The sequence below is a fragment of the Labeo rohita genome, unplaced genomic scaffold, assembly GCF_022985175.1.
Source record: "Labeo rohita strain BAU-BD-2019 unplaced genomic scaffold, IGBB_LRoh.1.0 scaffold_1056, whole genome shotgun sequence".
Lineage (NCBI taxonomy): Eukaryota > Metazoa > Chordata > Actinopteri > Cypriniformes > Cyprinidae > Labeo > Labeo rohita.
The window spans coordinates 15,136-26,374 of NW_026127182.1; the positions used below are offsets into that span (position 1 = coordinate 15,136).

Here is an 11,239-nt window from a genome sequence, read left to right on the forward strand (position 1 = left end):
TCAGCAATGTCAGCACGCTCCTCAGCCTCCTCCAGCTCATGCTGCACCTTCCTCAACTTGGACAGATGAGTGTTGGCTTGCTCCTCCTAAAGAGTAACGTTTTAGTGTGTTTGTTACACAATTACATCAGTGAATTACACCAGAATATTACTAATTGTTAACAACAAGTCAATGTGTTTTATAGTTCTTCAAATCAAATGTACTCACAGCTTCTTCAGACTGCCTCTTGTAAGGCTTTGACCTTCAGCTGCAGCTTGTCAACCAGATCCTGCAGTCTGTTGATGTTCTTCTTATCCTCCTCAGTCTGCAGATAATGAACATACATTAGACTAAAACATAATAGATTAATATGACCAGAACTTTGACAACATTTTTTTTTTTTTTCTGTACCTGGTAGGTGAGCTCTTTGACTCTCCTCTCATATTTGCGGACACCTTTAACAGCATCAGCTCCACGTCTCTGCTCTCCCTCAACTTCAGCCTCAAGCTCACTTTGGATATAATAAATGTTTAGGCATATTTGGCCAGCTACTGTACAATACTTTCCACATCTTTAAAGAAAATAAAACATCTTCAGAATAAAAGGATTTTATATCAGAAAACATCCTTCAAAAATCTTACCCTGCTCTCCAGTTTCTGGAGTTGTTTCTTTCCTCCCTTCATGGCCAGATTCTCAGCCTCATCCAGACGGTGCTGCAGGTCCTTCACTGTGACCTCCAGATTCTTCTTCATCCTCTCAAGGTGAGCACTGGTGTCCTGCTCCTTCTTCAGCTCTTCTGCCATCATTGCAGCCTTTTGCATTAATATAGATATATATTAGATTGACATTTTAAAGTATACAAGTATTTTGTGAAACTTTTGACAGCTACTGTTTCTCACATCAGTGATGGCCTTCTTGGCCTTCTCCTCTGCATTTCTGGCTTCCTGTACAGTGTCATCAACTTCACTCTGGACCTGAACAAGGTCAGCCTCAAGCTTCTTCTTGGTGTTCAGGAGACTTGTGTTCTGCAACATGGAAAGCAACAGTATGAACATTTTAAATGATGCTCTCAATTTCCTTAATTTCATTGTAAAATCAGTATGCCTTTACCTGTGAGTGCAGCAGCCCAACACGCTCACTGGCGTCCACCAGCTCTTGTTCAGCCACTTTGCGGCCTCTCTCTGTCTGCTCCAGAGCAGCTCTCAGCTCCTCAATCTCAGCTTGCATCAGAGTGTTTCTGCGCTCCACCATGGCCACCTGCTCCTTCATGTCTTCCTGTCCTCTCAGAGCATCATCAAGGTGCAGTTGGGCGTCCTGAACGTAACAATAGCATTACAATAAGCTTACAGTGTGATTCCTGTTGGCCTTTACTTAACATAGGTTAGTTTATGCAAACATAATAATGCACCCCAAAGCCAAAGAGAAGTCATATACCTTGAGTTGTCCCTGAACGTTCCTGAGCTGTTTCTGGGCCTCAGAAGCCTGGCGATTGGCGTGGCTCAGCTGAATCTCCATCTCATTAAGGTCTCCCTCCATCTTCTTCTTGATTCTCAGGGCATCATTCCTGCTCCTGACCTCAGAGTCCAGAGTGCTCTGCATGGATTCAATGACTCTCTGGCTGTTCCTCTTGATCTGCTCCATCTCCTCATCCTTCTCTGCAAGCTTCCTGTCAATCTCACTCTTGACCTGGTTAAGCTCAAGCTGAACACGAAGAATCTTGGACTCCTCGTGCTCCAGGGTGCCCTATTAAAAATAAAAAAAACATTTAACATTTCCAAATAAACAACACAGTATAATGTATTTTTAGCCAGAATTTACATATTAATCTCCAGATACTCACTTCAGCCTCCTCCAGGGCGGTCTGAATCTCTGCCTTCTCAGTCTCCACTGTCTTCTTGGCCTTTTCCAGCTCATGGATGCTCTTACCAGTCTCACCCAACTGCTCTGTCAGATCTGAAATCTCCTCTACAAGTTAGAAAGAAAATATTATCAACATGAATATAGTTTGACACACAACAGATTTAACATTGTACCACATTCAGTAAATTCATGAATTTAGTAAAGGCATTCTTACGCTGCAGATTCTTGTTCTCTCTCTTGAGGGTCTCCAGCTGATCCAGAGTCTCCTCATAGGAGTTCTTCATCTTGAACAGCTCAGTGCTGAGTGAACGAGCCTCTTTCTGGGCACCTTCCAGCTCTGCCTGACCTTCCTCATATTTCTGCTTCCATTCTGCCAGGACCTTTGATGAAGATATTTCAAGGTCAAGTTTGTTTATAACATGTTGAACAAAGCCCATTGCAGCCTATTTTAAAAGAGAAATTTTACCTTGTCAAAGTTCCTCTGCTTCTTGTCAAGGTTGGCAGCCAAAGAATTGGCTCTCTCCACATCAATCATGAGGTCCTCCACCTCACCCTGGAGTCTCTGTTTGGTCTTCTCCAGAGATGCACATTTGGAGTTCACAGCCTCAATTTGTTCCTCTGCCTCTTGCAGACGCTGAGCCAGCTTCTTCCTGTCATGAATTTGTAAACATCAGTTTTAACATGAAAGACTGTTTCCATATGAACACATATTAATCATTTCATATGATGTTCATACTTAGACTCTTCAAGTTCCTCAGTGCGCTGGATGGCGTCAGTTTCATATTTGGTTCTCCACTGAGCAACTTCACTGTTGGCCTTTGACATTCCCCGCTGCAGCTCAGCCTTTGCCTCCTGCTCTTCCTCAAACTGCTCACGGAGCAGGTCGCAGTCATGACGGGCTGATTGCACAGCATGGGCCAGTGCGTTCTTAGCCTAGGAGACAAAGTCAGATAATATTAGCTTTGTTGTATAGTAAGTGGAAAATATGATGTTTGTTTTGATTATGCAATATTACCTTAACCTCCTCTTCAATCTGCCTCTTAAGCTCCTCAATTTGCTGAGTGAAAGCTTGTTTGCCTCTGGTGAGCTGAGAAACCAGAGCCTCCTTCTCCTCCAGCTGACGGCCAAACTCACCTGTTTAGATTTCAGATTCACTGTCAGATTGTGCAGATTCTAAGTGTCACTATTAGTTAATATCAAAACAAAGTCTTTTAAAGCAAATAAAAAAAAAATGCTTATAAAAATAAGACTGCTAATGTAAAATTCAATCCTGAATAATCTTAATACACCATACCCAATTACTATTAAAGTACTATTCATTTCTTCATGATTGTCATTGGTTACCATTTTCAGTTTGAAGTCTTGCTCTTTGAGCACTGAGGTCATTTATCTGGCGAAGGTTCTCGTCATTCTTGGACTTAATTTCACTAAGTTGGTCCTCAAGGGTGCGGCACATCTTCTCAAGATTACCCTGCAAATACAAAAGTCATTAGATGTTTGAAAAATTTTGTTTCAAGATATTCTTTTTTATATTCTTTAGACATAAAATGCCCAACCTTTGCTTTGGCAACAGCCTCCATGTTGCTGGAGAGATCGTCAATCTCCATCTTGTATTCACTCTTCTCTTTCTCGAGCTTCTGCTTGACACGCTGGAGGTTGTCGATTTGCTCTCCCAGCTCGGCCACACTGTCTGCCTGCTTCTTACGGAGGGCAGCAGCAGTAGCTTCATGCTGGAGGGTGGACTCCTCAAGATCACGACGCAGCTTCTGGAATTCAGCTTCACGCTTCTTGTTCATCTCGATCTGAGCAGCGGTGGCTCCTCCAGCCTCCTCAAGCCTCTCACTGATCTCCTCAAGTTCCCTGGAGAGATCAGCTCTCTGCTTCTCAACCTTGGCACGAGCAGCACGCTCAGCCTCAATCTCTTCCTCCAGCTCCTCAATGCGAGCCTACAGTGGCAAATCTCCTGAAACCTGGACAGATCAGCTCTCTTTGCAACCTGGCACGAGCAAAATGTAAGTTTTCAATCTCTTCCTCCAGCATATTCAAAACAAGCCTAAACTAGGCAAGTAATTAATGAAATCTTATTGGTCTTCATTTCAGAGTTGCCTTTAAAGGAGTTTTTTTTTTTTTTTCCTTTCAAATTTCAAACAATACCTGAAGCTCCTTGATCTTCTTCTGGAGTTGGGCACCGAGAGATTGTTCATCTTCAATCCTGCTGAGCAGCTGGCTTGTCTCAAAGTCTTTCCTGTGGGTATTGAACAATAAGTAGTTTGTAAAATAATAACACACCTTAACCAAAGTTTCCAATAAAAAAAGAAGTCATGTTTCAGTTACTTTTTAAGTTTCTCCTCAGATTGTTGCTTGTCATTTTCCAGATCCATGATGGAGTCTTGGCTAATTTCAGGTCTGATTCAAGCTTTCTCTTGGCTCTTTCCAAGTCCATCCGGAGCTTCTTCTCTTGTTCAAGGGAACCCTCAAGCTTTTGGACAATGATATATAATATATATTTAGAGAAAAAAAAGCCTGTTAATTTAAAGGGGTCATATGATGCGAGTTCATGTTTTCCTTTGTCTTTGGAGTGTCTCAATTTGTGCATATAAGATCTGTAAAGTTGCAAAGATTAAAGTCTCAAACCCAGAGAGATATTCTTTATAAAAGTTAAGACTCAGCCATGCCTTCCTAAAATGGCTCATTCAAACACGCCCCCACATGTTTACGTCACGGTGTGAGAAGAACCATAACACTGCCCGACTGTATACGCAAAAAAAAAAGACGTAACTTTTATTCTCGCTTTAGTATAGCTGCCATTTGAAATGTTGTGGAGAAAGTACTTTGTTTGGTCTTCCAAATGAGTACACAACTAGAAATCAGTGGTTAAGTTATATTTACAACACTGCTCCAGAACAGTACAACGCAAATATTTGAGTGTGTGCAGCGCATTTTAAAGGTCTATTTCTCTGAACCTTTAAACATAGCTTTGAAACATTTGGGATAATGTACAAAGTACAATTCCAAGTTTGCAAATTATATCACTGTTTTTGCATATTTTAAAAATTTGCTAAAAGCTATTCAAATAAAGAGTCTTGAGCAGTACCTGTAGTGCTTGTTGTTTCTTGTTTCTGAACAAATGCAGACATTGTGTTATGTTTCATCTTCAATCTTAAAAAGCAGCTGAGTCATTATAATCAGTAATTATGTCTTTCCTCACTGGTGCCTCATTTATAATGGGTTTTATTGTTTTTTCAAGCGCATTACAACATGTTTTCATTAAAAATTTCATGTTTTACATACTTTTTAATTTTCTTCAGGTATTTGGCCAATCAGGTCCACTGGATAGCTGGACTCAGAGCACACCACACTTTTCAGAGCAAGCTTTGTTTGATGTGTTCCAGGTCGGGGCAGAGAGGAGTTTTCTTGTTTATGGGAAAAATAATGTGCTTTTGAACATCAAATGTAAAAATTGCATTCAAATACACAAAAAAAATTTTAACAGTTATATAATGATTTAAAAAGAAATGACTTGATTAATTAGTAACTCACATCATCCACTTGCTGCTCAAGTTTTGTCTTGGATTTGGTCAGGGTGTTGACTTTGTCCTCCTCTGCCTGGAGATCATCCAGGGTCTGCTGATGTGCCTCTTGGAGAGCTTTCTTCTCCTTTGTAAGTTTGGCAATGCTCTCATCCTGAGCTGCCATTTCCTCAGTCAAGTTCTTGACCTGTGTTTTTTTTTGATCCAAATGAGCCATTTTTTTTTACAATTCATATTATATATTAACTCATAAGATGGAAATGAAAACTAATTGACAACCAACTCAATCTCCAACCTTATTCTCAGTGGCATGTTTCTCCTTTTCCACTTTAGCCAAGGTGAGCTCCAGGTCATCAATGTCTTTCTTCAGCTCAGAGCACTCATCCTCCAGTTTCCTCTTCTTGGCTGTCAGTTCAGCATTGATTTCTTCCTCATCCTCCAGTCTCTCACTTGTCTCCTTGAGTTTAGCTTCAAGCTGGATTTTGCTCTTGATCAGACCCTCACACCTCTCCTCAGCATCTGAGAGATTCTCAGCTTCCTGTTAGGAAAATAAATCACTATATCACTGAAAACCACATTGCTAATTTGAATGGAGCCAAAATTTAATTAGGTAAACTCACAGAAGCCACTTGCAGCTGCAGATCATTTTTCTCCTGCAGCAGTGCCACCATCTTCTCTTCAAGCTCCTTCTTTTTGGCTTCAGCCTTGGCAAGATCTTCTTTGCATTTTTTGCTTTTTTACAAAGTCCTCTTTCATGGTTGCCAGCTCCTTCAGTGTTTCAGTCTCAGCACTCTTTCAGCAGAGGCACTTATTTCTTAAGTATGATATTTTTGATTCTCAGGAATCTTTGTAGTAAACCTTCATCCATGGCCAGTGTTTGACATTTTTAAGATGTGCTAAATACAACCTCACAGCATTTAAAGTACAGGGGTAAATCGACTCTTTTTAGAGTTGCAGTATGATTTTCTCTGTTTATTAAAAATAATGCTAAAAATATTGAAAAAGAAAAAAACTTTCCAGTGTGGCCGCAGTAGGGTAAATAAAATATGATACAAATCTGACAAGACATAGTTAGAGGATATATAGAAGAATACAAAAAAATGGAAATTTTTATTAAGAATCTATTATGTATCTTTACATAAAAAACTTGGTGAATTGGTAGAACATAGAAATTATTTGCAATATTTGCATATTTGCAAATGGCATAATATTCCTTTGTAAAGCTCCAATGATGTCCATTCCCATCCTGCAAAATGTATTACTTCTTTTAAAGCAGGGGTCTCCAAACTCATTCCTGGAGGACCGACGTCCTGTCGAGTTTAGCTCCAACCCTAATTAAATACACCTAAACCGGCTAATCAAAGTCTTAGGCATGCTAGAAACTTCCAGGCAGGTGTATTGAGGCAAACTAGTTGTCCTTTAATAACATACCTTATTTATACAGCTTTCAGATGATGTATAAATCTCAATTTTGAGAAATTTACACTTATGACTGGTTTTGTGCTCCAGGGTCACATATTACCTTTGAAGCCATAGCAGAATTGTTGTGCGTCTCCGAGCAACACAGCACTGTTTAGTTTCTGAATGAATCCGCATTTTGAACGAATCGTGTGAACCAATGATTCAAAAGCCCAATTCATAAGAGAGCCGTTTACTTCATTCCTGAATGAATCAGCCATTAGATCAAATTGAATGAAGAAATTAATCATAAAGACATTTACCACCACCTGCTGGCAGATTTACTTTCTTATTTAGAGTATCATTTCTTAAAAAAAAAAAAAAAGAATAAAAATAAAAACATTAAAGGGATAGTTAACAAAAATAAATACAATTCTGTCATCATTTACTCACCCTCATGTCATTTCAGACATTTCTTTTGTGGAACATGAAAGTATTTTGAAGCTGTTTTGGTTACCATAGACTTTAATCGAAACAAAAAATACTGAGATGTTTCTCAAATTACCTTCTTTTATGTTCCATAGTTTATGTTAAGCTGTTGCAGCCTAAATGTTTATGTGTAATAAATTCCATGTTGAACTTCTACTTAATACTTTCTCATTTAACACAAAAATAGCTTTAAATAATCTTTTATGGGTATTTTTTTAATTAGATTAATTAATCGAAACATCATGTAATTAATTAGATGAAAAAAAATTTAATCGACTAACAGCCATATTTAAAACACTTTATCAAATAACATTTGATGTACTTGTCTTTATATATGCAATGAAAAGCTGTGTAATTAGCGATAAGACTTTACATTATGCATTAAATGTCTGTCTTGTCTAGGCTCAAAGCTGTTTGATGGGAACGTGTTACATACTTTACGTTACATATTTGTATATGTGGCTACATGATAAACCAAATAGTAAACTAGTAGATAGGCCACTACTATCTGAAGTCTGTGAGTGACAGGCATAGGGAAAATGAAACAGAAATTATTATTTTTTTTTTAAATGAAATTTTTGCTCTTACAAACAAGTGACTCGCATAATAGTATCCAACAGCTACAGCGCTGATGAATGGAAAAGAAAGCTGGGTTTTGAGCGCAACATTTGAAATGATGTGAGATGTGGCCCAACGGCCAAAGATGTCCATCTAGTGTATATTTAAATTGAAAAAGATCTTTTACTTGTCATTTATCAGCAGTTTACCAGTAAGGACTGTATGTGTGAAAGGGGCTTATGAGTCTCCCAGTGATTTCATTTCTAGCTACAGCTATAAGCTTACTGATGTAGGATTTCCAGTAACACTTTACAATACGTGTGCACAAATATGCATTAATTCATGCTTAACTAATGCAGATATAATCATGAGTTATGTAGAACTCATGAAGAACTAAACCATTTATTAATAATTACTTCATCAGCAACAAATGAACATTCTATATGATTCATAGATTAAGTAATCTATTAATTGTTATTAGTTAAATGTGTCATAATGTATTAATTCATTAATAAATTATTTTATTAACTAATAGTGTAAATTCATGTGTTAATTACCACAATGGGTTGAAGCCACGCATTTACTTGTTGAGGCACAGGACTATTAACTAATTGTTAAGTAATATGTGATTGTGGTTAAGGATTTACAATTAGGTAGTTAGTCAAGTGCCCCAGCAAGTAAAGTCATAACATAATGATATCTTTGCAAATTATTAGGTAATGATTAATTACAGCAGACAACTGGAAGTTGAAATGCGTGGCTCCAACTCATTCAGGCACATGACTAACAAACTAATTCTATATCCATAACTACAGTGACATATTACTTAACAATTAGTTAATAGTTCTGTGCCTCAACAAGTAAAGTCACAACATAATGATACATTTGCAAACCTTTAGCTAATGAGTATTTAAAGCAGACAACTGGAAGTTAAAGTACATAGCTTTGGCCACTGTGGTAATTAAAATATGAATTTACATCATTAGTTAATAAAATAAGTTATTAGGGAATTAATACATTATGACACATTTAATTAATGACAATTAATTGATTACTTAATCTATGAATCATATAGAATGTTCATTAGTTGCTCATGTAGTAATCATTAATAAATGGTTTAGTTCTTCATGAATTATACATTAACTTGTGATTATCTGTGCATTAATTAAGCAAGAATTAATGCATATTTGTGCACACGTATTGTAAAGTGTTACCGGATTTCCCAATCATTTGAGCTTATATGAATAGCGTTTTCATTTTATGAAGTGATTTACTTTTTTTTTTTTCTCATAAATGTTTATACCAGCAGCTACCTTTCCTTGATCTTGTTGGCAAGCTTGCCTCATACAAATACCGCCTGACCTTTCAGTTAGCCAAGTTGTAATTTTAGCCTCCTCAATGTGCTTTTCAAGATTCATAACTGGTGATCATATCAACTTAATCATTATGTTTCATCACTTTCTTAATGCCAACATGAGTTTAAATACTAGAATATTCAATTTCCATTCCAGCCAGTAAAACACACATGGTCTTTCAGACTGATTTAAGCCACAGTATGGCCTCTAACCTCTCATGAATTCAGTAGAGATTAATTCTGCTTTAACATTTGTTATCAGCTGTTTACCCTGTACACATGTATTCCATATATACTGTGAGTTATTTATTTTTACACTTAAGTCCCATCATTTAATTTAAAGTTGAATGTTGTTTAACAATGTGTATACAGAAAGTACTTATGAGCAAGGAAGACATACTTATCTGGTTGTCATCAAGACAACCTATTAAACAAGTAGTCACTTAGGACCAGCATAAACCAGCTAAGGACCAGCTTAAACCAACATCAAAGCATACTTAACCAGCATCCCAGCATCAAAACATACCTACCAGCATATGCTGGGTTTTTTTTTTTTTTTTACCAGGGCTCTCTCTTTTTTAAGTGAACAGGTGGCAGATGCAACAGAAACCCACTTCCTCATTCCTTCATCAATAGGTACATGTGATTATTACCAGCCTACGAATGCAAAAAGCCTGAGAAAGAATTCACAAATTGATTATGTACTTTGGAACTTCAAGGATGGTCTGAAATTTATGTTGTCATACCACTCATTTTTGCAGCATGCAACCCATTATCCAACAAAGTACATTTACTGTATGTATGCTAAATATATGTTTAAAACTGCTGTATCCCTGTTTAAAAACATTAGACACCATCACAAAATTTGTAATGGTTTTACTGGTTATAATGGGACTTGTATTGGTTTCAATGGAAACTGTAATGGACCCTGTCGGTCACCTTCTATTGGTGGCTTGTTAAAACCAATCAATCCTAATGGAATATTTCCCAAAAACACTTTTTTAATACAGTAGCTAAATCAAGCAGTAAGTGCCTGTCTGGAGATGTACAGTATGAATGCAAAAGCAATGGTACAGTAGGACTATTCTATTCAGGGGACATTGGACTTACGTGATGGTAAAGACTTGCGTGATGGTAAAAATGGCCTGATGTTACTTGAGGCAAGGGTACCAGGACATTGCCTTTTAGAGTTTTAGCCATAAAAGAAAATGATTTGAAAGATATATCTAGTTCACTCCAGTTTAAACTTCAGCTGCTGGAAACTGACACAGACAGTTTTATGATCCATGAGCTATGTGCTAGACATGGGGGGTAAAATGCCTTTCACTTCATCTACCACCCGAGCAAAATCATGTGCTTGAAAAACACATTTGTAATTCAGACCCATGCAGGGATACACTCATGTTGGTGGTTTCTGTTCCTGATACTTAACCCGCTGAAAGAATGCCTTGGTGTTTCTTATACCTTGTTGAAAACTCTTTAGCTTATAACCAACGAGGATGTGATCCTGAGGAAGAAATTAGCAAAAATTAGGTATGAATGATTTGTATGGAATAATACAACAATCATTTGTATCATGTAATGTATCATCATCAGTTTAATCATGTTCTTAGCCAATATTGATCAAATAGCTTTTGCAAATGTTTGCATCAATTCCAGCAGTAAGTACACCTGATACTGGTCCTGCTGTCATTCATTTAGCGAACATTTCAAATAAAACGCAACAGAACCCTGAAACACGTTAAAACATACATTCTTTCCACGGCCCCCTTTCTAATCTGACTGGGTTCAGCAGTTGCTGGAAAGGATGATGATTCTTCAGCTGAACTCAGTGAACTTTCTGTCTGGCTGGCTGGCTGGTATATAAATAGAACTCAAACATATGTACCTCTGTTAAAAATGAGGAAGTTAAAATGAATCATAATCATATAAAGCACTTTATTTGGAAGTGTGTAGGTTCAGCTTTACGCATCTATAGGCCAATTTACCAACAAGCTTTGGCAGATGCTAACAGACACCAACAGGGGTAACACACTGATCAGACAATACCAGACGAATGTGTTTGTTGATG

At 37.6% G+C, this 11,239-nt stretch overlaps 1 pseudogene; it reads right to left on the reverse strand.

Annotated features, from left to right (window-relative positions):
- Window positions 1-6,265, reverse strand: part of LOC127157359 (myosin heavy chain, fast skeletal muscle-like) — a 7,237-nt pseudogene extending 972 nt beyond the window's left edge.
- Window positions 6,266-11,239: the final 4,974 nt, after the last annotated feature.